The sequence below is a fragment of the Lampetra fluviatilis genome, chromosome 67 (genome assembly GCF_964198595.1).
Source record: "Lampetra fluviatilis chromosome 67, kcLamFluv1.1, whole genome shotgun sequence".
In the NCBI taxonomy this organism is placed as follows: Eukaryota; Metazoa; Chordata; class Hyperoartia; order Petromyzontiformes; family Petromyzontidae; genus Lampetra; species Lampetra fluviatilis.
Window position 1 is genome coordinate 610,857 of NC_136341.1, and position 22,605 is coordinate 633,461.

Sequence of the window (22,605 nt, forward strand, 5' to 3'; positions counted from 1 at the left end):
GCTCCTCCAGGCAGGCAAGGCTGCGTTGGCTGGGTCATGTCGCCCGCATGCCCAGCCACCGCATGCCCAAACAGCTTTTGTTCGGCCGGATCGAGGGGGCTAAACGGGCGCGGTACGGGCTAGAGAAGAGATGGAGTGATGTGGTACAGGAGGACGTGGAGCTGAGTGGACTTGCCGATGAGTGGTACCAGCGGTGTCAAGATCGGCCTCAGTGGAGGAGGCTCGTGAAGGACGCTGCTGGGCATTTGGAGGCAGTCGCCCTCCAACAACAACGGAGGGCGGAGGAGCGACGCTCACAACAACGAGCGGAGCGTCGGGTGGCTAAAGCACAGCAAGTTGGCACAGTAGGGGGCACAGGTGGTGCATCAGCCAGTCATCTCGGTCATCTCGGTCAGTTGACCCGTGGCACCTGCTGGGTCTGCCCCGTGACCTCCTACCAGCGGGCGTTCGACACTTCACGTGGCCTCAACGTGCACATGGCCTGGAGGTGGTTATTGTGGTGGTTGTGGTGGAGGTGGTGGTGGTGGTGATGGAGGTGGTGGAGGTGGTGATGAAGGTGGTGGTTGTGGTGGTTGTTGTGGTTGTGATGGTGGTTGTGGTGGTGATGGAGGTGGTGATGGTGGTGGTGGTGATGGAGGTGGTGGTGATGGAGGTGGTAATGGAGGTGGTGATTGTGGAGGTGGTGGTGGTGATTGTGATGGTGATTGTGGAGGTGGTGGTGGTGTTGGTTGTGGTTGTGGTGCTGATGGTGGTGGTTGTGATGTTGGTTGTGGTTGTGGAGGTGGTGGTTGTGATGGTGGTTGTGATGTTGGTTGTGGTTGTGGAGGTGGTTGTGGTTGTGATGTTGTTGTGGTTGTGGTGGTGGTGGTGGTCACTGACCCACGCAGTCGTGCGCGAGGTCTACGACGAGGTGTCCCACCACGGCGTAGGTCACTGCGAGCACCACGAGGGCCGCGAGCAGCGCGTAGACGAGGGCGGGGGGCAGCGTCACCGCGTCGCGCGCGGGGGGGGCGGTAGTCCACGTAGAGGGGGGGGGGCGGGGGGGGGCGGGGAGGGAGGGGGCGGGGCGCCCCCCCACGAACCCGCCGCGGGGTCCCAGTCTGCAGCGACCTCCAGGAGCGGCACTCCCGCCTCGAGAGACATGGGGGAGGGGGGAGGGGGGAGGGGTGGGGGGGAGGGGTGGGGAGGGGTGGGGGAGGGGTGGGGGGTGGGGGAGGGGTGGGGGGGTGGGGTGGGGAGGGGGGGTGGGGTGGGGAGGGGTGGGGGAGGGGGGAGGGGTGGGGGAGGGGAGGGACTGAGGGGGGGTGGTCGACTCCGAGTGCAGGTCAACTGGCTCCGATGTCCACCTCTCGATCCACCACCTCAAGATACACCACCTCTCCTCAGTCCACCTCTTGATCAAGTCGCGTCGATCTCCCCCCCCTCCTCCTCCTCCTCCACGTGGAGCGAGCGCAGAGTCACCCCGGCTCGGACACAGCCTGGGACTCCGATCTCTCTCTCTGTCTCTCTGTGTCTCTCTGTGTCTCTCTGTCTCTGTCTCTCTCTCTCTGTGTCTCTGTGTGTGTCTGTGTGTGTCTCTCTGTCTCTGTGTGTCTCTGTGTGTCTCTGTGTGTGTCTCTCTGTGTGTGTCTCTCTCTGTCTCTCTGTGTGTGTGTCTCTGTGTGTGTGTGTCTCTGTGTGTCTCTCTCTGTGTGTCTCTGTGTGTGTGTCTCTCTCCGTCTCTCCCTCGCTGCTCTGAGCACTCTTGAGTAGATTAAACCTCAATCGCGTGCAGGCGGATTAACTCTCCAGATAGACAGAGAGGGGGGCAGGCAGAGCCCCCCCCTCTCACCTGGCTCAGCACACGCCACGTGACGTGTCACGGTTACACGCACTGTAAAAAATGTGACCCATTGTTACTTTAAAAAATTATGGCAACAAAGTGACACGTGATATATTGAATAGATTTTAAGCACGACAACTTTGAATAAAAAGTATTGAATAAATTAACCAAAAATAATAATAAATAATAAGTACATGGTAATAAAAGCAACAGTTAAAATGTGTTGGATTTAGTAATAGTGTAATAAAGGACTCTCTCTCAGATGTCGATCTCCGTTGTCCTTTATTGGGTTCGTAGAATCTCGTTTCCACGGCGTCCTCGCTCAGGCCCGCGTCCCTCCTGGCGATCTCTCCACAGCCTCCCTGCTGCTCCCATATGCAGCCTCCCTGTTGCTCCGATATGCAGTCTCCCTGCTGCTCCGATATGCAGTCTCCCTGTTGCTCCGATATACAGTCTCCCTGCTGCTCCGATATGCAGCCTCCCTGCTGCCCCGATATGCAGCCTCCCTGCTGCCCCGATATGCAGCCTCCCTGCTGCTCCGATATGCAGTCTCCCTGCTGCTCCGATAGGCAGTCTCCCTGTTGCTCCGATATGCAGTCTCCCTGCTGCCCCGATATGCAGTCTCTCTGCTGCTCCGATATGCAGTCTCCCTGCTGCTCCAATATGCAGTCTCCCTGCTGCCCCGATATGCAGTCTCCCTGTTGCTCCGATATGCAGTCTCCCTGCTGCTCCGATATGCAGTCTCCCTGTTGCTCCGATATGCAGTCTCCCTGCTGCCCCGATATGCAGTCTCCCTGTTGCTCCGATAGGCAGTCTCCCTGCTGCCCCGATATGCAGTCTCCCTGTTGCTCCGATAGGCAGTCTCCCTGCTGCCCCGATATGCAGTCTCCCTGTTGCTCCGATATGCAGTCTCCCTGCTGCTCCGATATGCAGTCTCCCTGCTGCTCCGATAGGCAGTCTCCCTGCTGCCCCGATATGCAGTCTCCCTGCTGCCCCGATATGCAGTCTCCCTGCTGCCCCGATATGCAGTCTCCCTGCTGCTCCGATATGCAGTCTCCCTGCTGCTCCGATATGCAGTCTCCCTGCTGCCCCGATATGCAGTCTCCCTGCTGCCCCGATATGCAGTCTCCCTGCTGCTCCGATAGGCAGTCTCCCTGCTGCCCCGATATGCAGTCTCCCTGCTGCCCCGATATACAGTCTCCCTGCTGCCCCGATATACAGTCTCCCTGCTGCCCCGATATGCAGTCTCCCTGCTGCCCCGATATGCAGTCTCCCTGCTGCTCCGATATACAGTCTCCCTGCTGCCCCGATATACAGTCTCCCTGCTGCCCCGATATGCAGTCTCCCTGCTGCCCCGATATGCAGTCTCCCTGCTGCCCCGATAGGCAGTCTCCCTGCTGCTCCGATATGCAGCCTCCCTGCTGCCCCGATATGCAGTCTCCCTGCTGCTCCGATAGGCAGTCTCCCTGCTGCCCCGATATACAGTCTCCCTGCTGCCCCGATATGCAGTCTCCCTGCTGCCCCGATATGCAGTCTCCCTGCTGCCCCGATAGGCAGTCTCCCTGCTACTCCGATATGCAGTCTCCCTGCTGCCCCGATATGCAGTCTCCCTGCTGCCCCGATATGCAGTCTCCCTGCTGCCCCGATATGCAGTCTCCCTGCTGCCCCGATATACAGTCTCCCTGCTGCCCCGATATGCAGTCTCCCTGCTGCCCCGATATGCAGCCTCCCTGCTGCTCCGATATGCAGCCTCCCTGCTGCTCCGATATGCAGCCTCCCTGCTGCCCCGATAGGCAGTCTCCCTGCTGCTCCGATATGCAGCCTCCCTGCTGCTCCGATATGCAGCCTCCCTGCTGCTCCGATATGCAGTCTCCCTGCTGCCCCGATAGGCAGTCTCCCTGCTGCCCCGATAGGCAGTCTCCCTGCTGCTCCGAAATGCAGTCTCCCTGCTGCCCCGATATGCAGCCTCCCTGCTGCTCCGATATGCAGCCTCCCTGCTGCTCCGATATGCAGCCTCCCTGCTGCCCCGATATGCAGCCTCCCTGCTGCCCCGATATGCAGCCTCCCTGCTGCTCCGATATGCAGTCTCCCTGCTGCCCCGATATGCAGCCTCCCTGCTGCTCCGATATGCAGCCTCCCTGCTGCCCCGATATGCAGTCTCCCTGCTGCCCCGATATGCAGCCTCCCTGCTGCTCCGATATGCAGTCTCCCTGCTGCTCCGATAGGCAGTCTCCCTGCTGCTCCGATATGCAGTCTCCCTGCTGCCCCCGATATGCAGTCTCCCTGCTGCCCCCGATATGCAGTCTCCCTGCTGCCCCGATATGCAGTCTCCCTGCTGCTCCGATATGCAGTCTCCCTGCTGCCCCCGATATGCAGTCTCCCTGCTGCCCCCGATATGCAGTCTCCCTGCTGCCCCGATATGCAGTCTCCCTGCTGCCCCCGATATGCAGTCTCCCTGCTGCCCCGATATGCAGCCTCCCTGCTGCTCCGATATGCAGTCTCCCTGCTGCCCCGATATGCAGCCTCCCTGCTGCCCCGATATGCAGTCTCCCTGCTGCTCCGATAGGCAGTCTCCCTGCTGCCCCCGATATGCAGTCTCCCTGCTGCTCCGATAGGCAGTCTCCCTGCTGCCCCCGATATGCAGTCTCCCTGCTGCTCCGATATGCAGTCTCCCTGCTGCCCCCGATATGCAGTCTCCCTGTTGCTCCGATAGGCAGTCCTCTCTCCCACGTGACCCTAACTCCTCCCTCTCCCCACGTGACCCAGACTCCACCACCCTCAATCCTTGCTCGCATTACACGACCCCCCCCCTTGATGAAAACCCAGCCGTCCCCGGCTGCAATGAATATAATAAAATAATGCGAGCAACATTTTAACCATCTGGCATCACTGGACAACGGAGATTATAACAAGACGATAACAAGAAGAACAAGAACAACAAGAACAATCAACGAAAGGAAAGGGATTTGGAACGCGTGCGGGTCGCCGGCCCGTCCCGAACGGGCGGCGGTCCCCCCACAGACCGAGAACGCGACGGGGTTTTAAGAGCGACGGGATTCGAACCGCCCGCCGCTGTTGGAGGCCCGTCAACGCCAAGGTCCCGTTCCCCAGAGAGACCCGTGTCCGGGGTCTCCCACAACCGTGTCTGTGGTGGGCTTGGAGGGGCAGCGGGGTCAAGTGGCCCCGTCGCCGTGGTAGGCCCACCCAGAGCAGGATTCGCCACATCCGCCTGCGTCACGGCTGGTTCGTCTGTGGAAGGCACGACAGGCGCGCTTGCAGAGTCAACAGGCAAGGGCAGAGGTGCGTCGGGCGCAACAGACACCGGCAAGGCAACATCAGGAGATGACGCATCCGTCCGCGGGGCCACGTAGGGCTTCAACCTAGACGTATGGACGTACCAGCGCCGCGATCCGAACCTGTGCGGATTGCGGGTTAGGGACTTCAATAAGCTTAACCGGCCCCTGCCATGGTTTGTGAAGCTTAGGGGAGGTCCCCGGCCGCACCTGCGGGCAGTGCAGCCATGCCATGTCCCCCACTCGCCAGGGGCATGTACCGGTCGAGCGCCGGTCACAACGTTCGTTTCGCGCCTGAGTCTTGGCAGTAGCCAATCGGGCCCCCTCCCGTGCCTCGGCGACGCGTCGAACAGTGTCTTGAATGTACTCGGGGAGAGGTTTAACAGGACCTTTCGCCCCTGTACCCAGCTGTACTTCCACCGGCGGCACATTCTCACGGCAGTACATGAGAAAAAATGGAGAATACCCAGTGGACGCATGAGGCGTCATCCGATACGCGGAGAGTACCCCAGGTATTTGCAAGTCCCAATCAGCTTGTTTCTCATCAACCGTGTGACATAGCATGGCCGACAGCGTCCGATTAAGCCGTTCCACCATGCCATCCGTCTGCGGGTGGTAAGGAGACGTACGAACCTTCTTGGTTCCCAGAGCAGCGCACACTTCCGCCAACAATTTGGAAGAAAAATTTCGCCCCTGATCCGTGAGTAGCCTTTCCGGCGCTCCTTTGTCCAGTACATATCCAAACAGGAAGGCGTCCGTGATAGACGCCACCGACTGGTCAGGTAAGGGCCAAGCCATCGGCCAACGGGAAAGATATTCCACCCCGACGAGAAAAAATGTATTACCGCTAGCGGATGGCGGGAAAGGTCCCAAAATATCCAGCGCCACCAACTCGTTGATTCGAGACACCCGTATAGACTGCACCGGCCGCACATAAGGGTTTTTAGGCGGCTTCCGCCGGGCACACTCGGGACACGCCCGAATGTGTCCGACGACATCTGTCGTCATGCCGTGCCAGAAGTAGTCTCGCTGCAATGATAACAAAGTCTTCTGCACCCCGGGATGTAATAAAGTGTCGCCGTGCAGAGTCCGAATCAATTCGTACCGTAACGACGACAGTACCACCAGACGCCAGCGGTCGTGCAACCCCTCCCTCCACATGAGCAACCCATCCCGGAGAGCGGCCCCCGGCGTCCCACCGGACAGCAATCTCCCCGCTCCCTTCGCAGCCCGACTCCGTAAAGCCCCCAACGAGTCGTCAAGCAATTGTTCGCGAATCCATACCGAGCGCGGCAGGTTCAGAACCCCATCGGCCGGTCCTGGGCACACCGGAGCCCCAGGCACCTCGACAGCTGACACGACAGGCCGAGGGGGTAGCTGAACCGGCGTACACCTATTCGTACCCGACGCGCAAGCGCAAGGGCACCCCTGCGGTAATCTGGAGGGTCGTCCGCATTCGCGTGACGCGACCCCTTCCGATATTGTATGTCGAAGGAAAATTCCTGCAGGGTCTCCAACCATTGTGCCAGTTGGCCAGATGGTTGGTCAACTCTCAGGGCATATTGCAGAGCCGCATGGTCCGTGCGCACAATAAACGAACGGCCGTAAAGATACGGCCGATATTGGCGGAGAAAATAGACAATAGCCAATAGTTTGCGGCAAGTAACGCAGTAGCGGGTTTCTGCCGGGGACAGTACACGGCTACCGCAGGCTACCACGCGTTCTACGCCGCCCTTGGACTGTGACAGAACGGCCCCGATCCCAGTGTCACTGGCGTCCGTATCCAGAATAAAAGGCCGATCAAAATCCGGATAGTCCAATGTGGGCGCCGTCGCCAACCGATCGCGTAGGCCCTCAAACGCCGCTTCCTCCGGCGGTCCCCAACTGAACCTCCGACCCTTCCCCGTAAGGAGGTGCAAGGGCCTAGCGATCATAGCAAAGTTCGGAACGAACCTGCGATAATGAGGCGAACCCAAGGAAGCGACGGACGTCCCCAACCGAGGCCGGGGTCGGCCAGTTGCGGATGCACGCCGTCTTCTCCGGGTCCGTGGCCACCCCGTCCGCACTGACTATGTGTCCCAAATAGCGCACGGATCGTTGCAGTAGGTGACACTTTTTCGATTTGAATTTTAAATTGGCGGAGCGCATCCTAGCAAAAACCGTCTCCAATCTCCGCAAATGTTTGTCAAATGTGCGGCTAAAGACGATGACATCGTCTAAATAAATCAAACATGTCTCCCACTGCAGACCCGTTAACACCAGCTCCATCAACCGCTGAAAAGTGGCTGGAGCCGCATTCAAGCCCATCGGAAGGCAATTAAACTGAAACAGTCCCTGCGGCGTACGGAAAGACGTCTTTTCCCTCAAGGACTCATCGAGGGGAAGCTGCCAGAATCCCGAGGAGAGATCCAGTGTTGAAAAAAACTTCGCCCCGGACAAGGCATCGAGGGAAGCGTCCATACGTGGCAGGGGGTACGCGTCTGCGACGGACACCTTGTTAAATTTTTGAAAATCGACGCAAAATCGCAGTTTCCCATCCTTCTTCTTCACAAGGACTACCGGCGCGCCCCATGGACTGTTAGACGGGGATATTATGTCAGCGGCCAGCATGTCCTCCACTGCACCGCGAACCTGATCCCGCTCCGTCGGGCTCAACCGATGCGAGTTCAACCGAATCGGAGCGGCATCCCCCGTATCAATGTGGTGGGAAAGCAAGGAGGTGCGTCCCAAGTCAAAATCATCCGAGCTGAACATGTCGGAATAACTTAGCAACAGCGCGCGACGCGCGGACCGTTGTTCGCCGGTCAGGGATGAATTCTCCCCGCAAACCCAACGATCATCCTGCCCCGTAGGCCCCGAAACCCCCCCTACCATGTCCCGGCGGGCCCGGTTGTCATGGGTCGTGAACGCGGTCGTGGCGTGAGCCAAAACCGTTTCGGCCGGGACACTGACATTCTCCGCACTCCCATTTAGCACCTGTAAGAACGGGGGCTGGCCCGGCCGGACAATTGTTTGTGCCCCAACCAGCGCCGAGCCGCCCGTTATAGCCGTGGACGGCGATAACAAAACCCCCGCCGCTCCCTCAACGCCAGGTACTGGTTTCCGATATCTCAACGGGATAAGCATCTGCGAACCAGGTGGAATGTCAACAGATACCTCGGACAGCGCCTGCACCTGGCAAACAGGGGCAGGCCGGCCCCATGGCGACGGTAAGAACGAAATTTTCCGCCCCCCTGGTAATTCAATGCAATTTTGATCAACCCTTATTTGAAAGTGCATTTTTGCCAGGAAATCAGTCCCCAACAAACAGGGCACCACGAGGGACCTAGAGATCAAAACGGTCCCTGAAGCCGACACCCCCCCAATCAATATGTTGGCGTCCACCTGGCCCACAATGCCCATACTTCTCCCGTTTGCCGCTATGCATGAATCATAAACCGCTCGCACTCTCCCTGGCGGAATGCCCAAAAGATGGAAAATGACATCCGAAATAATGGTCGCCGACGCACCGGAGTCCACCAAAATACGCACCTCGACCCCCTGAATAGAACCCGGTACCGTGGACGACCCCGTAGCGGCCGCAACTACCCTCCGTGCCAATCGGCGCCATTGCGTCAGCGAGCGACACGGGTCAATCGGAGGCACCTCGTTGTTAACGACACGCGGACCGCGCGGCGATGGTGATGCATGAGGTGACAGGCCTTGCCGGGTGTCTGATGCGCACCGACTTATCTGTACTGGATGGTCCTTTCGCGTCACGTCCGTGGCCGAGGCCTCCTGCTGGGGCGGCCCCGGGATGCGAGCCCAACAATCCCTGGCGAAGTGGCCCTTACGGCTGCAGCGGAAACACTCCATGTCGTTTCGGCGCGCTGCACCCCCTCTGTCCCGACGCTCCCGCGCCGGCGGGCCGGACCTCGGCCCCGTTCCCCCCCGAGCAGGCCACTGGGCGGAGGCGGCCGTCAACTCCTGCGGACCCTTGTCGTCAGGAACGTAGACCGCCTTCTTAGGATCCCACCCTGTAGCACCGCCTTCGATGATGGGGCCCCCCGTCCAAGCTGACACCTGTTTCCAGTGTCGGAGATTCAATTGAGCGTCCACTTAGCCACAGCACGGGACGTCAACTTATCATGGCTGCACACCGGCATGGGGATCCCCAGGTCTCTAGACAATTCCAGCATCTTGCCCAACACAAGGGGCTCCAACAAATCCGGCTCCGTCTCAGGGTATGCTGCCATCGCCAGTTCCAGAACTGCGCCTCTGAAAGCCACCGGCGATTCATCAGGCGCCCGTTGCCGCTGAACAAATCTACGATGGGCATCGTCCGGAGGCTCGTACGCATCCGCCATTTCCTCGAAGACACCCTGCAGCGTCCTCTTCTTGTCGGCCTTGATGGAGCGGAAGAACCGGACAGACTCGTCGTCGAGAAGTGTTGGTAGGACTTCCAGGGCCGTCCATTTGGCGGAGCGTACGGCCGCTTGAAAACGGCAGGCGAACGCGCTCCAATCGCCGCCGATGGAGAATTCTTTGACCGTTGTTAAATGACGGCTGCGGGTTCTTGCTCCGCCGTCCTCCGTCGATGGTGGCTCGTGCGGCAGCGACAAGATGGCGTCACTCCGCAACGTGTTCAAGATGGCGGCTCCCCGCGGCGAAGGGCGTAAGATGGCAGCTTCCCGCCGTTCCTTCTCGGCCACGCCCAAGATGGCGGCTTCGTGCCGCGTGGTGGAGAGGGCTGATGGCGACGGCAAGGCCCCGGCTCGCTGTTCCCCGCCGGGCCTCCCCGAAGTCGTCGCCGGCGTCACAAGGTCGCACAACTGCGTCAACACCGCCTTAAGTGTAACATTCCCTTATAATTCCCTGAGATAGCTTTTAATTAAAACTTTTAAATTAATGAGGCTTTCCTGACTAAACAAGTGTAACATTCCCTTATAATTCCCTGAGATAGCTTTAAATTAAAACTTTTAAATTCAAATTTTACTCACAGCGCCCTAAAGCCTACAGCTAGGCCTAAAGCCTCGAACTACGCCTATCACTCTCCCTTCGTATCGTACCCCCGCGTGTGTGCAAGGGAGTTAATGTTTAACAATGTTACATTCCCTGATGCTTTTAAATAGAAACATTTACATTTAAAGCTTTTACATAAATAATTAAAACATTTAAATTAAAAATTAACTCACAGCGGCCTAACGCCTACAGCTAGGCCTAAAGCCTAGAACTAGGCCTCACACTCTCCCTTCGTATCGTCCGATTCGGTGTAGCAACATCGACCCCTACTGCAAACACTTGGCAGGACCCTACAAAACCTTTAGACTCAGTGGGGCTCTCCTGGCTAAACAAGTGTCATAATACATGATGTTTATATTATTTGGTTATTCGTTCCTACCAGCCCACCCCGCAGGGTCCTGTTATTTTTAATATTCAAATTTTCATGCTCAAATTTAACACATCAACTTCTTGTCGCTCACATCAGCTAGCTAGCTAGCAACTACACAACAAGCTAGCCACAACGTAAAGGTGACGCTAACTGACTGGTGGCAAGCTAGCTAACGTTAGCATACTGCACGTACATCAACACCAAGATATCATATACTGGAGGTGTAACGGCAGGTACAGGACGCTGTGATCCGAGTGAATATAGTCTCGTTTTAATCACGCACGTTACTTTTTCGTGTGCGGAACAAAAATCGTAGTCTCGTGCTTTTAGTCGAATCAGACTGACTTCGAAAGGCCTAACGTTGTGCTAGTTAATTCTGATAGACGTTACCGCCAGTTAAATTGGCATGCTGGTAACATGCAGTAACATAAAACAATGTTCAACTGCTACCACAACTTTGTTAAAAAAATTGTTCGCTAAAATAATAAAACATGTCTTACCTTTGGGAGAACGGCGGTCCCTGAAACGTGTCTGTGGAAGAAGATGGCCGACATGCACGTGGCGCGAAAAAATGGCTCGAGTTTGGGCGGAAGTGTAACGTTATTAAATTCAAAAACCTCCCGATTAGTAAAATTAATCAATTTTTTGCATCTTTGACTTTCCTGATAAAATACAATTAAATTCTACTCGGTTATTGATGGCTGATTTTATTCGAAAAAAACTGAGTAAAATACGATTAATAAATAATAGAAATGTGTTGAATTGAGCTCAATGTGATTCCAAACTGCACATGGTCTTTATTTGTATGTATAGGCTGCTCTTATATATTTACTAAACATTAATTAACCCCAGTCTCGGTTTTTACAGTGCAGACAAAGGTCCCCCGTGTAGCCTCTGACAGACTGTAGGGGCAAGTGCTGTGAGTAGCGAGTAGCAGCAGCACCTATGAAGGTAGACACAGACAAAGGTCCCCCGTGTAGCCTCTGACAGGGAGTGGCCAGCACCACGCCCGGCCGCCTTTGTCTCCCCAGTGGCGATGTTTACGACACTGACCGCATCAGGTACTCGTTTGAGGCTGAGTCGACCTAGGGGAGGCCCAGGACCGGTTCGCATAATCGTCACCGGTGGTGTTGGTGGCCGTGAGCGGGAATCGAACTCGGGTCTCTGCCGGGTTCGTAGCGCCAACCACTACACCCACCGCTCCCCACTCTTACACAGACACAGAGACAAAGCTCCCCCGGGTAGCCTCGAACACAGTTTGGGGTCAAGTGCTGTTAACGATTGAAACACAATCAGCTCTTTACAGAGGCGACGCTGACTAAATCACAAATGATATCTGCTCAGCAAAGTTCCTGATATCATCATCATCATCATCACTTTCCATCACTTACAATCATCATCGCGTGCAAATGTATAATCATCATTTGTAATCATCGTCATCGTGTTGAGGTCATGATGATGGTGGTGGTGACGAATGAATTCCATCACAAATGATTGTAGCTCAACCAGCGTGGCTGGTATCATCATCATCATCATCACGTGGACATTTACATTAGCAGCCAATCGTTACTACAAACTCCCAGAGACCCACAGAGACCCTTACTCATCGAATGACGTCACGCACCTAGGGGGGGGGGGGGGTCAGACATGTGTGACGATGTGTGACGAGGGGGGAGGGGTGGTTTGAGAAATGTCGCATCAAAATGCGCAACTTTAAATGAATGTAGACAACACGTTCTACTTAATTAAATAGACTTTTAATAAATGTGTTCTCCTACAACATCAGAGTGCAGCGCCACATTAAATACGCACTACAATGACAATCGTTTAAAGCGATTTGAAGCATGTTTTATTTGGGGGGGGGGGCAGAGCTTATTTGAGGGGGGGTCTGACTTTGTGACGCCGTGTGGCTCGGGGGGGGGGGTAAAAAATCGTTCAAAATCGCGTGACGTCATTTATGGACGTCCCCCAAGTCAGGACGTGGTCGTGTGGGTGAACCCGGGAGGGCACGTGACCGGGACGCGGTAGGGGGGAGGGGCCCGAGGGGGGCTTGAGGGACACGTGGTGCTCGGTCGAGATCCTTCGGGAAGGATCTGTAGGGTCTAGGCTCTAGGGTGTGTTCGTTGTGTGGTGAGCGCTGTAGGGTAGGGCAAGGTTCATGGTGAACACAGTGGGTAGGGCAAGGTTCATGGTGAACACAGTGGGTAGGGCAAGGTTCATGGTGAACACAGTGGGTAGGGCAAGGTTCATGGTGAACACTGTGGGTAGGGCAAGGTTCATGGTGAACACAGTGAGTAGGGCAAGGTTCATGGTGAACACTGTGGGTAGGGCAAGGTTCATGGTGAACACTGTGAGTAGAGCAAGGTTCATGGTGAACACTGTGGGTAGGGCAAGGTTCATGGTGAACACAGTGAGTAGGGCAAGGTTCATGGTGAACACTGTGGGTAGGGCAAGGTTCATGGTGAACACTGTGAGTAGAGCAAGGTTCATGGTGAACACAGTGAGTAGGGCAAAGTTCATGGTGAACACTGTGGGTAGGGCAAGGTTCATGGTGAACACTGTGAGTAGAGCAAGGTTCATGGTGAACACTGTGAGTAGGGCAAGGTTCATGGTGAACACTGTGAGTAGAGCAAGGTTCATGGTGAACACTGTGAGTAGGGCAAGGTTCATGGTGAACACAGTGGGTAGGGCAAGGTTCATGGTGAACACTGTGGGTAGGGCAAGGTTCATGGTGAACACTGTGAGTAGGGCAAGGTTCATGGTGAACACTGTGAGTAGAGCAAGGTTCATGGAGAACACAGTGAGTAGAGCAAGGTTCATGGTGAACACTGTGAGTAGAGCAAGGTTCATGGAGAACACAGTGAGTAGGGCAAGGTTCATGGTGAACACAGTGAGTAGAGCAAGGTTCATGGAGAACACTGTGAGTAGAGCAAGGTTCATGGAGAACACAGTGAGTAGAGCAAGGTTCATGGAGAACACAGTGAGTAGAGCAAGGTTCATGGAGAACACAGTGAGTAGAGCAAGGTTCATGGTGAACACAGTGAGTAGGGCAAGGTTCATGGAGAACACTGTGAGTAGAGCAAGGTTCATGGAGAACACTGTGAGTAGGGCAAGGTTCATGGTGAACACAGTGAGTAGGGCAAGGTTCATGGAGAACACTGTGAGTAGGGCAAGGTTCATGGAGAACACTGTGAGTAGGGCAAGGTTCATGGAGAACACAGTGAGTAGAGCAAGGTTCATGGTGAACACAGTGAGTAGAGCAAGGTTCATGGAGAACACAGTGAGTAGAGCAAGGTTCATGGAGAACACTGTGAGTAGGGCAAGGTTCATGGAGAACACTGTGAGTAGGGCAAGGTTCATGGTGAACACAGTGAGTAGAGCAAGGTTCATGGAGAACACAGTGAGTAGAGCAAGGTTCATGGAGAACACTGTGAGTAGGGCAAGGTTCATGGTGAACACAGTGAGTAGGGCAAGGTTCATGGAGAACACTGTGGGTAGGGCAAGGTTCATGGAGAACACTGTGAGTAGGGCAAGGTTCATGGTGAACACAGTGAGTAGAGCAAGGTTCATGGAGAACACAGTGAGTAGAGCAAGGTTCATGGAGAACACTGTGAGTAGGGCAAGGTTCATGGTGAACACAGTGAGTAGGGCAAGGTTCATGGAGAACACTGTGGGTAGGGCAAGGTTCATGGAGAACACTGTGAGTAGAGCAAGGTTCATGGAGAACACAGTGAGTAGGGCAAGGTTCATGGAGAACACTGTGAGTAGAGCAAGGTTCATGGAGAACACAGTGAGTAGGGCAAGGTTCATGGTGAACACTGTGAGTAGAGCAAGGTTCATGGAGAACACAGTGAGTAGAGCAAGGTTCATGGTGAACACTGTGAGTAGAGCAAGGTTCATGGAGAACACAGTGAGTAGAGCAAGGTTCATGGAGAACACAGTGAGTAGGGCAAGGTTCATGGAGAACACAGTGAGTAGAGCAAGGTTCATGGAGAACACTGTGAGTAGGGCAAGGTTCATGGAGAACACAGTGAGTAGAGCAAGGTTCATGGAGAACACAGTGAGTAAAGCAAGGTTCATGGAGAACACAGTGAGTAGAGCAAGGTTCATGGAGAACACTGTGAGTAGGGCAAGGTTCATGGTGAACACAGTGAGTAGGGCAAGGGTCATGGAGAACACTGTGAGTAGAGCAAGGGTCATGGAGAACACAGTGAGTAGAGCAAGGGTCCTGGAGAATACAGTGAGTAGGGCAAGGTTCATGGTGAATACAGTGAGTAGAGCAAGGGTCATGGAGAACACAGTGAGTAGAGCAAGGGTCATGGAGAACACAGTGAGTAGAGCAAGGTTCATGGTGAACACAGTGAGTAGAGCAAGGTTCATGGTGAACACAGTGAGTAGAGCAAGGTTCATGGTGAACACAGTGAGTAGAGCAAGGTTCATGGAGAACACAGTGAGTAGAGCAAGGTTCATGGTGAACACAGAGAGTAGAGCAAGGTTCATGGAGAACACAGTGAGTAGAGCAAGGTTCATGGTGAACACAGTGAGTAGGGCAAGGTTCATGGAGAACACAGTGAGTAGAGCAAGGTTCATGGTGAACACAGAGAGTAGAGCAAGGTTCATGGAGAACACAGTGAGTAGAGCAAGGTTCATGGTGAACACTGTGAGTAGGGCAAGGTTCATGGAGAACACAGTGAGTAGAGCAAGGTTCATGGAGAACACAGTGAGTAGAGCAAGGTTCATGGAGAACACAGTGAGTAGAGCAAGGTTCATGGAGAACACTGTGAGTAGGGCAAGGTTCATGGTGAACACAGTGAGTAGAGCAAGGGTCATGGAGAACACAGTGAGTAGAGCAAGGGTCATGGAGAACACAGTGAGTAGGGCAAGGTTCATGGAGAACACAGTGAGTAGAGCAAGGTTCATGGAGAACACAGTGAGTAGAGCAAGGTTCATGGAGAACACAGTGAATAGAGCAAGGTTCATGGAGAACACAGTGAGTAGAGCAAGGTTCATGGTGAACACAGTGAGTAGGGCAAGGGTCATGGAGAACACTGTGAGTAGAGCAAGGGTCATGGAGTACACAGTGAGTAGAGCAAGGGTCATGGAGAACACAGTGAGTAGGGCAAGGTTCATGGTGAACACAGTGAGTAGAGCAAGGGTCATGGAGAACACAGTGAGTAGAGCAAGGGTCATGGAGAACACAGTGAGTAGAGCAAGGGTCATGGAGAACACAGTGAGTAGGGCAAGGTTCATGGTGAACACAGTGAGTAGAGCAAGGTTCATGGTGAACACAGTGAGTAGAGCAAGGTTCATGGAGAACACAGTGAGTAGAGCAAGGGTCATGGAGAACACAGTGAGTAGGGCAAGGTTCATGGTGAACACAGTGAGTAGGGCAAGGTTCATGGAGAACACTGTGAGTAGAGCAAGGTTCATGGAGAACACTGTGAGTAGAGCAAGGTTGATGGAGAACACAGTGAGTAGGGCAAGGTTCATGGAGAACACTGTGAGTAGGGCAAGGTTCATGGAGAACACTGTGAGTAGAGCAAGGTTCATGGAGAACACTGTGAGTAGAGCAAGGTTGATGGAGAACACAGTGAGTAGGGCAAGGTTCATGGAGAACACTGTGAGTAGGGCAAGGTTCATGGTGAACACAGTGAGTAGGGCAAGGTTCATGGAGAACACAGTGAGTAGGGCAAGGTTCATGGAGAACACAGTGAGTAGGGCAAGGTTCATGGAGAACACAGTGAGTAGGGCAAGGTTCATGGAGAACACTGTGAGTAGAGCAAGGTTCATGGAGAACACAGTGAGTAGGGCAAGGTTCATGGAGAACACAGTGAGTAGGGCAAGGTTCATGGAGAACACTGTGAGTAGAGCAAGGTTCATGGAGAACACTGTGAGTAGGGCAAGGTTCATGGAGAACACAGTGAGTAGGGCAAGGTTCATGGAGAACACAGTGAGTAGGGCAAGGTTCATGGAGAACACAGTGAGTAGGGCAAGGTTCATGGAGAACACTGTGAGTAGAGCAAGGTTCATGGAGAACACTGTGAGTAGGGCAAGGTTCATGGAGAACACAGTGAGTAGAGCAAGGGTCATGGAGAACACAGTGAGTAGAGCAAGGGTCATGGAGAACACAGTGAGTAGAGCAAGGGTCATGGAGAACACAGTGAGTAGGGCAAGGTTCATGGTGAACACAGTGAGTAGAGCAAGGTTCATGGAGAACACAGTGAGTAGAGCAAGGGTCATGGAGAACACAGTGAGTAGGGCAAGGTTCATGGTGAACACAGTGAGTAGGGCAAGGTTCATGGAGAACACTGTGAGTAGAGCAAGGTTCATGGAGAACACTGTGAGTAGAGCAAGGTTGATGGAGAACACAGTGAGTAGGGCAAGGTTCATGGAGAACACTGTGAGTAGGGCAAGGTTCATGGAGAACACTGTGAGTAGAGCAAGGTTGATGGAGAACACAGTGAGTAGGGCAAGGTTCATGGAGAACACTGTGAGTAGGGCAAGGTTCATGGTGAACACAGTGAGTAGGGCAAGGTTCATGGAGAACACAGTGAGTAGGGCAAGGTTCATGGAGAACACAGTGAGTAGGGCAAGGTTCATGGAGAACACAGTGAGTAGGGCAAGGTTCATGGAGAACACTGTTAGTAGAGCAAGGTTCATGGAGAACACAGTGAGTAGGGCAAGGTTCATGGAGAACACAGTGAGTAGGGCAAGGTTCATGGAGAACACTGTGAGTAGAGCAAGGTTCATGGAGAACACTGTGAGTAGGGCAAGGTTCATGGAGAACACAGTGAGTAGGGCAAGGTTCATGGAGAACACAGTGAGTAGGGCAAGGTTCATGGAGAACACAGTGAGTAGGGCAAGGTTCATGGAGAACACTGTGAGTAGAGCAAGGTTCATGGAGAACACTGTGAGTAGGGCAAGGTTCATGGAGAACACATTGAGTAGGGCAAGGTTCATGGAGAACACAGTGAGTAGGGCAAGGTTCATGGTGAACACAGTGAGTAGGGCAAGGTTCATGGTGAACACTGTGAGTAGAGCAAGGTTCATGGAGAACACTGTGAGTAGAGCAAGGTTCATGGAGAACACTGTGAGTAGAGCAAGGTTGATGGAGAACACAGTCGGTAGGGCAAGGTTCATGGTGAACACAGTGAGTAGAGCAAGGTTGATGGAGAACACAGTGAGTAGGGCAAGGTTCATGGAGAACACTGTGAGTAGGGCAAGGTTCATGGAGAACACTGTGAGTAGAGCAAGGTTCATGGAGAACACTGTGAGTAGAGCAAGGTTCATGGTGAACACTGTGAGTAGGGCAAGGTTCATGGTGAACACAGTGAGTAGGGCAAGGTTCATGGTGAACACAGTGAGTAGAGCAAGGTTCATGGAGAACACAGTGAGTAGGGCAAGGTTCATGGAGAACACTGTGAGTAGAGCAAGGTTCATGGAGAACACTGTGAGTAGAGCAAGGTTCATGGAGAACACTGTGAGTAGGGCAAGGTTCATGGAGAACACTGTGAGTAGGGCAAGGTTCATGGTGAACACTGTGAGTAGGGCAAGGTTCATGGAGAACACTGTGAGTAGGGCAAGGTTCATGGAGAACACTGTGAGTAGAGCAAGGTTCATGGAGAACACTGTGAGTAGGGCAAGGTTCATGGAGAACACAGTGAGTAGAGCAAGGTTCATGGAGAACACTGTGAGTAGGGCAAGGTTCATGGTGAACACAGTGAGTAGGGCAAGGTTCATGGAGAACACTGTGAGTAGGGCAAGGTTCATGGTGAACACAGTGAGTAGAGCAAGGTTGATGGAGAACACAGTGAGTAGGGCAAGGTTCATGGAGAACACTGTGAGTAGGGCAAGGTTCATGGTGAACACAGTGAGTAGGGCAAGGTTCATGGAGAACACTGTGAGTAGAGCAAGGTTCATGGAGAACACTGTGAGTAGGGCAAGGTTCATGGAGAACACAGTGAGTAGGGCAAGGTTCATGGAGAACACAGTGAGTAGGGCAAGGTTCATGGAGAACACAGTGAGTAGGGCAAGGTTCATGGAGAACACTGTGAGTAGGGCAAGGTTCATGGAGAACACATTGAGTAGGGCAAGGTTCATGGAGAACACTGTGAGTAGGGCAAGGTTCATGGAGAACACTGTGAGTAGGGCAAGGTTCATGGAGAACACAGTGAGTAGAGCAAGGTTCATGGAGAACACTGTGAGTAGGGCAAGGTTCATGGAGAACACTGTGAGTAGAGCAAGGTTCATGGAGAACACTGTGAGTAGGGCAAGGTTCATGGAGAACACTGTGAGTAGGGCAAGGTTCATGGTGAACACTGTGAGTAGGGCAAGGTTCATGGAGAACACTGTGAGTAGGGCAAGGTTCATGGTGAACACTGTGAGTAGAGCAAGGTTCATGGAGAACACTGTGAGTAGAGCAAGGTTCATGGAGAACACTGTGAGTAGGGCAAGGTTCATGGTGAACACTGTGAGTAGGGCAAGGTTCATGGAGAACACTGTGAGTAGGGCAAGGTTCATAGTGAACACAGTGAGTAGAGCAAGGTTCATGGAGAACACAGTGAGTAGGGCAAGGTTCATGGAGAACACAGTGAGTAGGGCAAGGTTCATGGAGAACACATTGAGTAGGGCAAGGTTCATGGAGAACACTGTGAGTAGAGCAAGGTTCATGGTGAACACAGTGAGTAGAGCAAGGTTCATAGTGAACAGTGAGTAGGGCAAGGTTCATGGAGAACACAGTGAGTAGGGCAAGGTTCATGGAGAACACTGTGAGTAGGGCAAGGTTCATGGTGAACAGTGAGTAGGGCAAGGTTCATGGAGAACACAGTGAGTAGGGCAAGGTTCATGGAGAACACAGTGAGTAGAGCAAGGTTCATGGAGAACACTGTGAGTAGGGCAAGGTTCATGGTGAACACTGTGAGTAGGGCAAGGTTCATGGAGAACACTGTGAGTAGGGCAAGGTTCATAGTGAACACTGTGAGTAGGGCAAGGTTCATGGTGAACACAGTGAGTAGGGCAAGGTTCATGGTGAACACAGTGAGTAGAGCAAGGTTCATGGAGAACACAGTGAGTAGGGCAAGGTTCATGGAGAACACAGTGAGTAGAGCAAGGTTCATGGAGAACACAGTGAGTAGGGCAAGGTTCATGGAGAACACAGTGAGTAGGGCAAGGTTCATGGAGAACACTGTGAGTAGGACAAGGTTCATGGAGAACACTGTGAGTAGAGCAAGGTTCATGGAGAACACTGTGAGTAGAGCAAGGTTCATGGTGAACACTGTGAGTAGGGCAAGGTTCATGGTGAACACAGTGAGTAGGGCAAGGTTCATGGTGAACACAGTGAGTAGAGCAAGGTTCATGGAGAACACAGTGAGTAGGGCAAGGTTCATGGAGAACACTGTGAGTAGAGCAAGGTTCATGGAGAACACTGTGAGTAGAGCAAGGTTCATGGAGAACACTGTGAGTAGGGCAAGGTTCATGGTGAACACTGTGAGTAGGGCAAGGTTCATGGAGAACACTGTGAGTAGGGCAAGGTTCATGGAGAACACTGTGAGTAGAGCAAGGTTCATGGAGAACACTGTGAGTAGGGCAAGGTTCATGGAGAACACAGTGAGTAGAGCAAGGTTCATGGAGAACACTGTGAGTAGGGCAAGGTTCATGGTGAACACAGTGAGTAGGGCAAGGTTCATGGAGAACACAGTGAGTAGAGCAAGGTTCATAGTGAACACTGTGAGTAGGGCAAGGTTCATGGAGAACACAGTGAGTAGAGCAAGGTTCATGGAGAACACTGTGAGTAGGGCAAGGTTCATGGAGAACACTGTGAGTAGGGCAAGGTTCATAGTGAACACTGTGAGTAGAGCAAGGTTCATGGAGAACACTGTGAGTAGGGCAAGGTTCATGGAGAACACTGTGAGTAGGGCAAGGTTCATGGTGAACACTGTGAGTAGGGCAAGGTTCATGGAGAACACAGTGAGTAGAGCAAGGTTCATGGAGAACACTGTGAGTAGAGCAAGGTTCATGGAGAACACTGTGAGTAGGGCAAGGTTCATGGAGAACACTGTGAGTAGGGCAAGGTTCATGGTGAACACTGTGAGTAGGGCAAGGTTCATGGAGAACACAGTGAGTAGAGCAAGGTTCATGGAGAACACTGTGAGTAGAGCAAGGTTCATGGAGAACACTGTGAGTAGGGCAAGGTTCATGGAGAACACAGTGAGTAGGGCAAGGTTCATGGAGAACACTGTGAGTAGGGCAAGGTTCATGGTGAACACTGTGAGTAGGGCAAGGTTCATGGAGAACACAGTGAGTAGGGCAAGGTTCATGGAGAACACAGTGAGTAGAGCAAGGTTCATGGAGAACACAGTGAGTAGAGCAAGGTTCATGGAGAACACTGTGAGTAGGGCAAGGTTCATGGAGAACACAGTGAGTAGGGCAAGGTTCATTGAGAACACAGTGAGTAGAGCAAGGTTCATGGTGAACACTGTGAGTAGGGCAAGGTTCATGGTGAACACAGTGAGTAGGGCAAGGTTCATGGAGAACACTGTGAGTAGGGCAAGGTTCATGGAGAACACAGTGAGTAGAGCAAGGTTCATAGTGAACACAGTGAGTAGAGCAAGGTTCATGGTGAACACTGTGAGTAGAGCAAGGTTCATGGTGAACACTGTGAGTAGAGCAAGGTTCATGGAGAACACTGTGAGTAGGGCAAGGTTCATGGTGAACACAGTGAGTAGGGCAAGGTTCATAGTGAACACAGTGAGTAGAGCAAGGTTCATGGTGAACACTGTGAGTAGAGCAAGGTTCATGGTGAACACTGTGAGTAGAGCAAGGTTCATGGAGAACACAGTGAGTAGAGCAAGGTTCATGGAGAACACTGTGAGTAGGGCAAGGTTCATGGAGAACACTGTGAGTAGAGCAAGGTTCATGGAGAACACTGTGAGTAGAGCAAGGTTCATGGAGAACACTGTGAGTAGGGCAAGGTTCATGGAGAACACAGTGAGTAGGGCAAGGTTCATGGAGAACACAGTGAGTAGGGCAAGGTTCATGGAGAACACAGTGAGTAGAGCAAGGTTCATGGAGAACACTGTGAGTAGGGCAAGGTTCATGGAGAACACAGTGAGTAGGGCAAGGTTCATGGAGAACACAGTGAGTAGAGCAAGGTTCATGGAGAACACTGTGAGTAGAGCAAGGTTCATGGAGAACACAGTGAGTAGAGCAAGGTTCATGGAGAACACTGTGAGTAGAGCAAGGTTCATGGTGAACACAGTGAGTAGGGCAAGGTTCATGGTGAACACAGTGAGTAGGGCAAGGTTCATAGTGAACACAGTGAGTAGAGCAAGGTTCATGGTGAACACTGTGAGTAGAGCAAGGTTCATGGTGAACACAGTGAGTAGGGCAAGGTTCATAGTGAACACAGTGAGTAGAGCAAGGTTCATGGTGAACACTGTGAGTAGGGCAAGGTTCATGGTGAACACAGTGAGTAGGGCAAGGTTCATAGTGAACACAGTGAGTAGAGCAAGGTTCATGGAGAACACTGTGAGTAGGGCAAGGTTCATGGTGAACACAGTGAGTAGGGCAAGGTTCATGGTGAACACTGTGAGTAGAGCAAGGTTCATGGTGAACACTGTGAGTAGAGCAAGGTTCATAGTGAACACAGTGAGTAGAGCAAGGTTCATGGTGAACACTGTGAGTAGAGCAAGGTTCATGGTGAACACAGTGAGTAGGGCAAGGTTCATGGTGAACACTGTGAGTAGAGCAAGGTTCATGGTGAACACTGTGAGTAGGGCAAGGTTCATGGTGAACACTGTGAGTAGAGCAAGGTTCATGGAGAACACTGTGAGTAGAGCAAGGTTCATGGAGAACACTGTGAGTAGGGCAAGGTTCATGGTGAACAGTGAGTAGGGCAAGGTTCATGCGTCATGACGTCACTCGCCAGTAAGATGACGTCATGTTCAAGTGAGCCAGCGCCTCCATCTTACCTAGGGCCGCGCTTTGACCAATGATCGCCGCGCCCCGATGAGGTCGCCGCCGAGTGACGTCACCGCAGTTCCAGTCCAACCAATGGGAGAGCTCCTCTTCCCCTGAGTAAGATGGTCGCCCAATGGCGGACAAACCCCCGGGTAAGATGG

At 53.2% G+C, this 22,605-nt stretch overlaps 1 long non-coding RNA gene across 1 annotated transcript; it reads right to left on the minus strand.

Annotated features, from left to right (window-relative positions):
• Positions 1–1,093: 1,093 nt before the first annotated feature.
• On the minus strand, positions 1,094–22,486 carry LOC144952452 (uncharacterized). Its single transcript, XR_013640625.1, has 3 exons — positions 22,456–22,486; positions 10,987–11,017; positions 1,094–1,131 (listed from the first exon to the last, which is right to left on the minus strand). It is a non-coding gene; the product is annotated as an uncharacterized LOC144952452 (long non-coding RNA).
• Positions 22,487–22,605: the final 119 nt, after the last annotated feature.